This window comes from Theropithecus gelada, chromosome 3 (assembly GCF_003255815.1).
Source record: "Theropithecus gelada isolate Dixy chromosome 3, Tgel_1.0, whole genome shotgun sequence".
Lineage (NCBI taxonomy): Eukaryota > Metazoa > Chordata > Mammalia > Primates > Cercopithecidae > Theropithecus > Theropithecus gelada.
The window spans coordinates 169,788,596-169,795,487 of NC_037670.1; positions in this window are offsets into that span (position 1 = coordinate 169,788,596).

The window sequence follows — 6,892 nt, forward strand, 5'->3', positions numbered from 1 at the left end:
ATTTCATTTGTTAAAATAGTAAGAGTCGGTCATCTTGAAAAAATTATTAGGTGGAACTGTTTGATCTCAGAGAATTTTGGATAATAAGGTGCATCTGCATTTCAAAATTCTATATGATCAACCTGAGGATGTATTACCTGTCATTTCAGGTAATAAAATATTACCTCATTTGCTAGACAATAACTAGATAATGCCTCTACCTCTGAGTGCACTGTGGTAATAACTGCTCTGGGAAAAACCTTGTCATTGAGGAGATTGAAACTATTGGTTAAATTACATTTTAGACTATTTGTAAATCACAATTATTCATTCATAATCAGGTGCCAATAGAGCTGTTAATGGCTTTATTATCACGGTTTTAAAAAATGCTGCGTCTTCAAGTTGGAGAAGAGAACGAGGAATAGTCAAGTAAATCTGAATATTCATACCCCTCATTAAAATCAAGCACAGGAAATATCTTATAAATTTAATAGTACTAATATTGCCTGTTTGGCATGCAGATTTTCTTGAATTTTTACAATATAAAAATATTGCTTAGAAAAAATGCATTGTAAAGTTATGAATATCTGTGGAAGACATATTTCATGATGTTGCAAATTCTAAGCTAGCAAAACACAGTATAAAAGGGAAATAGACTGGGGATAAAAACATCTGCTTCTGTTAAGTTACACAGATGGTTCTCCAGGAAATCTCTTTTTTGAGATTGATTTAAACCAGTTCTCCCAGCATACTATGTGTGTGATGGGTCAATATTTTCTTTTTATTTTTCTAATTTCTTTTGGGGACAGTAAGTCTGCTTTAGGATTCTGGAGTTGGAAAAGCCACTTTGCAAAAAATCTAAATGTGATTTTCTATTCTCTTATTTAACCATTGATTTTTGTTTTCAAAGTCATATTAGTTGTGGATATCACAAAACAATTTTCCACATAGTAGAATTCTTCACTTTGAACTCAGGGAAATACTGGGTTTAATTGTGTACTTGGCTTAAGGATTTCTAGCTTCCTCAGAAGTCACTGCAGTCTCGCCAGTCTTCAGGTATGCCTCTCTACACTGCCATCTGTGGCATACGGCCTTGAAATTGGCCTCCAGTGACCCCCTCTTGCTGGTAATCATGCCCTTGTATTATACCCTCCTTTTGAGTAGGTGCTAGACCTAGTAACTTGCTTATAACAAATAGGATAGTGGCAGAAGTGATGGTATGTCACTGACAAAATTGGGTTATAAAAAATTGTGCTTCCATCTTTGTATTATTCACTCTGAGGAAGCCAGATGGCATGTTGTGAGAACGTTCAGGAAGCCTGTGGATAGACCTATGTATTGTGGGATCTGGCCAGCAGCCCACAAAGCAACGGGGCTCTTTCTTTGTTCCCAGGTGGATCGGCAGGTTGAGAAATAATAGACACACACAAGACAGTGAAAACTGGGTCCAGGTGGGTCACTGCCTTCTGATCCCACAATGCCGCCAATGCACTGGATATACCAGCATTTATTACTCAGTTTAGTGAGGGGGGGGTAGGTTAGTGAGGGATTTAGGGTCATTTGATTATGAGGTGAGATGGTCACATGGGGATGAAGTAATTCTTTAACATAACATCTGTATGCAGAAGTACAGTATACAGAGATAAGAATTTACAATGTAGTTTGTGCATCAGTAATTTCTAACAAAGCCTTAAAACAGAAACACAGTCTTTCCATAACTTATGATTAGTAAGATATTAATCAGCAATAACAGTTGCAGCAAAAGCTGGTTACAAAGAATCTATAGAAACTGGACGTGAAGTTAGACAACTGGTTAGACCAGAAATTCTCAGAAGAGAGAATGCTTTAACCCTAAAGAGGCCTGGAAAAGCCATGGCAAGATGAGGGTGTTTATAGCCCTGTCTTATCCATGTGAACAGGCGTCCCTCATGCATCCGTTTATAGGCTCTCCACGAGGGTCGCATTCCATTCCCAGGGCTATGAACATCTGCTTTTCTGGGATAGGAATCTTGGTGATGTGAAACCTCCCTAACTGCATGTCTGTTCATAGGCTCTCTGCAGGCAGAAGCACATCACATGCTGTTGGCTCATTCTGGCAGTCCAGCCTGGCATTGTCTTTACACAATCCTGCAGGCAACTTTGTATTTACAGTAATCAGGAGCATTTCATCTTTTATTCCATAGCAATAGTTTCAGGGGGTCTCCCTACACCTATGTGTCCCAAACATCAATGGAGAAATGAATTCTGCAAAAAACTATGTGAATGGCATTAGAAACTATCCTCTGCCCTGGTTGAGCCTTGAGGAGACTGCAGACAGCTTGACTGCAACTTCATGACAGACTCAGAGCTATACATGCCCAGTGAAACCATGTGCATGTTCTTGACCTTCAGAAACAGTGTAAGATGATAAATATTTGTTGTTTTAAAATGCTAAGTTTTGGGGTATTTTACTATTGTCCTCTTCTATTTCTTTATTAAAATGGTAATAATAATAGCTCTTGCAAGGGGGTGTTGTGAGTATTAAAATATGATAATGTATATAGACTGCTTCTTTGCAAAGCACTTTTCAAATTGCACTGTTGGTTAAAAATTTTAGTCCAGTAAAAGGTGTATCTTTTTTCAGAATAAAATCAATTTGAAAAATAAGCTATTCAAATTTTGGTTATGATGAAAGTACAATTTTGAGAGCTATTTAAATTAGAATTTTACATACAACAGAGTCTCATATGGGAACAATTATTCATATATATATATACAGTATTGCTAAATATGGATATATTAGTTCTACACATAGGGATATGTTTTTAAGAAAATGTAGTTATAAAATAACAGGCAAGAGGAACCTGATGAATTTATATTGTTAACAACGAACTCCAGCTAAACCAGAGAAAGAATCATATGAACCCCAGATGTTCTTTCAGCTGGTGAAAAAAAGAAAGACAAGCAGAGTGTACTTTATTTGGACTTATCTGGAGTCATACTTGCCCTCCTGACCTCACAACATTGTTGTGAGAGACTAATGAGATAATGCAAATAGTCAATGGTCAAACCAAATATCAATTCATTTAATAGAGGAATTAATAGCAATTTATTGAAGGTCTTCTCATTTCTACTTTGGTTATGTTGAGCTGTACCATAATTAAGACAAGAGGCTTTATAAAGGATGATAATGATGGTGATTATAATGGATTCCTTAAGGTTTGAGATGGGGCAGGAAGCCAGAAAAATCTGCTTTCAGTGAAGCAGGATATTTTCCATTCCTATTGACCTGGGGATAACGTCACACCTTCCCAATCACTGAAGGTGCTGTTCAGAAAAAACACTTGACAGACACTTGGGAGTGAATATGGAGAGCCTTGGTAGTCGGACATGTGAGGTTATGCCATGGAGAGTCAATGAAATGGTACAGGATCATCAATCAGTATCATGTTTAGGTTTTATCTCAAAGGTGACTTAGAATAGTATCAAATCTGTAGCAACCTCTAAATATGCCCTTAGAAATTAAAAAATATATAGCATTAAATAATTTTTGATGGCAAGGCTAGAAATTTTTGCAACCAGTCATGCTGTCAAGAGGGTGTGACTGAACACCAAGTAGAGTTTATTTACATTAACAATGATATGTATACATATATATGTACTGCCTCATTCAAGAGGAGATATTCTAGTATACATGTATAGATGAAAATAACCCAGGGTGTCTAATTTTTTAAATCCAAAACACTTACATATTTAAAACTTTGGATTTTTCTTTTCAAATTTCAGGAAGTAATACATGCATGCGCCAGAAATTATGTACAAATATGAAGACTTTGGGGAAACCCTGTGGTCAAACATATCAGTATTTCTGCAGTGCAACTTATGATGATGTTTGGCTAGATAAAGAAATACTGTAGGAGTTTATTTGTGTAGTAATACACTTGCATATGAAATACAGGGAAAACAAAGACTATCCACATTCTAGTACTTCTTATTTAATTGGAAAACATTTTGTTAAAATTCAACCTAGTAAAGTTCAAATGTAAGCCAAATATCTATACATATTAAAGCATTTGGTTGCCACTGAGTCTTGAATAGGTGGATACATCATAATGATATTAGCATTGCCAGCATGTTGTATTTGGGCATTTGATGATAGATTAACTTTATGATTCTTAAGTGATAATGCATCAGTTGAGAATGGAATTTATCACTAAATGAGTTTGAGCACTAGATTTAGGTGAGAAAATATTAGTTTTTACAGCTTTTCTGATTGAGGTCTGAGGATGAGATGAAAAATTATGTAGATACTATGTAATTAGATAAAAAAACATTTTATAATTTCACTTTAGATCACCAGTACATAAACAGTTAAACTAAGTAATTAGGTTTTTTGGACTGTTTTACTTATTAATGAAATAGTCATAGGGATATGCAATTTGTCACATTCTCTTTAATTTTCTATCATTATTTTAACTGAGCAAAACTCCTGCACATGTGGATCAGAGTAGCTATGAATAAAATTAGATTTTGATATTTAATTATTTTCAGTAATCAGCATGGCTCAAACAGCTGGAAAAATTACAATTTCTTTATGTTTATATGTAATGGGTTTATGTATGAGAATAAATATTTATAATTAATTCACATGGATGTTTCTATCATAGGATATATTTATACCTACAGATATAAATGTAAAAAATATATATATGTTAATTAAACAAACACACATCAAGCATATACCAATGTCCTAAAAGGAACTATGATCAATAAATGAAAATAAAATTGGTATATCTTGAAGTGTGCCATTAGGGTTGTTTAGTTGATATCAGAAGAAAGATGGCTACACATATGGATATTTGAGTAGTTTGATTGGGATTACATTTAGCTAACTACTGACATAATGATTCTCTTGTTATTTAAAAAAAATCAGGCCTGCACAGTGACTCATGCCTATAATCCCAGCACCTTGGGAGGCTAAGGCAGGTAGATCACTTGAAGTCAGGAGTTCAAGACCAGCCTGGCCAACATGGTGAAACCACACCTCTACTCAAAATACAAAAATTAGCTGGGCATGGTGGCAGGCGCCTGTAATCCCAGTTACTCAGGAGGCTGAGGCAGGAGAATCACTTGAACCTGGGAGGCAGAGGTTGCCATCAGCCAGGATCAAGCCATTATACTCCAGCCTGGGCGACAGAGTGAGACTAGGTCTCAAAAACAAAAAACAAAAAACAAGAAAACAAGCAAAAACACCCAATATTATTTGTGATTCTATTCATAAAATAAAAATAGGGTTTAATATTAAAAATTTTTATTTGTTTAAAAAACCTGTGATATCTGCCATATGCCATACTCTTCACCTATGGAAGTGTCCTAGTCTCTGAAAATTGGTTCCAAAATTAGAACTATTGAGACCTTGTATTCCTAGCACCTGTAACGAATTTCAAAACTGAGAAGAATGAAGAATTCAAATGTCTCATCTAAACCAAATGCAAGTGGTTTGAAATTAATTATTGCATCTTCTTAATAAAACTAATCTCAATAATTTCCTAAGGTTTTATAAAATGTTAAGTAGTTTCAGCTCTTATTGGGATGATGGAAAAATTTAATTCAAAGGTTACCAAATTTAGAGAGGAATTTGAAAAAACTGACAAGTGCTTACCTCCTTGTTTTAATTAAAAAAAAAAAAATCTTAATCAGAGAAACCACATGCATGATAGATCTCTTTGAACTGTGTCTAGAGCCAGAACTTTTCTAAAGGTAAGGAAAAAGCCATTAATTAGCTTTACGAATTTTATATGAGATTTGATTAAGTAAAAGAGAAATTGAAAGAGTACACATATTTGCTGCATAAAGCTGCCTTTCATGTATAAACTCACTTGTTATATTCAACAAGGCCCTCCTGGTTCCTCCAAAAGCAAAACTTCCCTACTCTCCATAAGTACAGGCCTCTCATTTCTGTTCACCTTATCTAGACTAAACACACTGACTGAATGTGTTTATGTCGTCTCAGAAAGGTTTTCAAAGTTATTAGGGTTTATATAACATAGCAGTTTTGGCAAACTCACCATGAATCTACTTAGCAGAGGAAGTGGAGTAAGGGATGCAGTTCTACTAACCATGAATCCAATTAGCAGAGGAAGAGGAGTAACAGATAATGTTTAAAAAAGATGGAATTTGGGATTAGACAGTTTTTCACTGAATCTCTGCTCTCCATTGTGACACTGGGAAAAATAGTTAATTTCTTTATGTCTTGATTTTCTCAGCTGCAAAATGGGGCTAATAGTACTCCCTTTATACACTCATTTTGAGTATTAAGTGGGATAATATAAAATACTCAGCAAAATACCTCGAATAGGTAGGTGTTTAATAAATAGTAGTTATTTTTATTGCAATAATAAACACAGTAGTCCTCAATGCAGGGCTCTGAAGAGGTTTTCTGGTAGTCATTGAAGTTATAGAAAATAGGGACCGAAGTTGAAAAGTTTATCTATAATACAGGGCAGAGGGTATGTGTGTCTTACTGCAGCCTGGCTACTACCAAATACCATCCACTGGGTGACTAATAAACAACATAAATCTATTTCTCACACTTTGGAGGCTGGCAAGTCCAAAATAAAAGTGCCAGCAGACTCGTTGTCTTGTGAGAGCACGCTTTTTCATAGATGGCACATTCTCGTTGTGTCCTTACGTGGCAGAAGGGGACGAGTTAGCTCTCTGGGGTCTCCTTTATTTTTTATTTATTTATTTATTTATTGATGAAGTGGAGTTTTGCTCTTGTTGCCCAGGCTGGAGTGCAATGGCACGATCTCAGTTCACTGCAACCTCTACCTCTCAGGTTCAAACAATTCTCCTGCCTCAGCCTCCCGAGCAGCTGGGATTACATGTGCCCACCACCACACCTGGCTAATTTTTGTATTTTTAGTAGAGACTA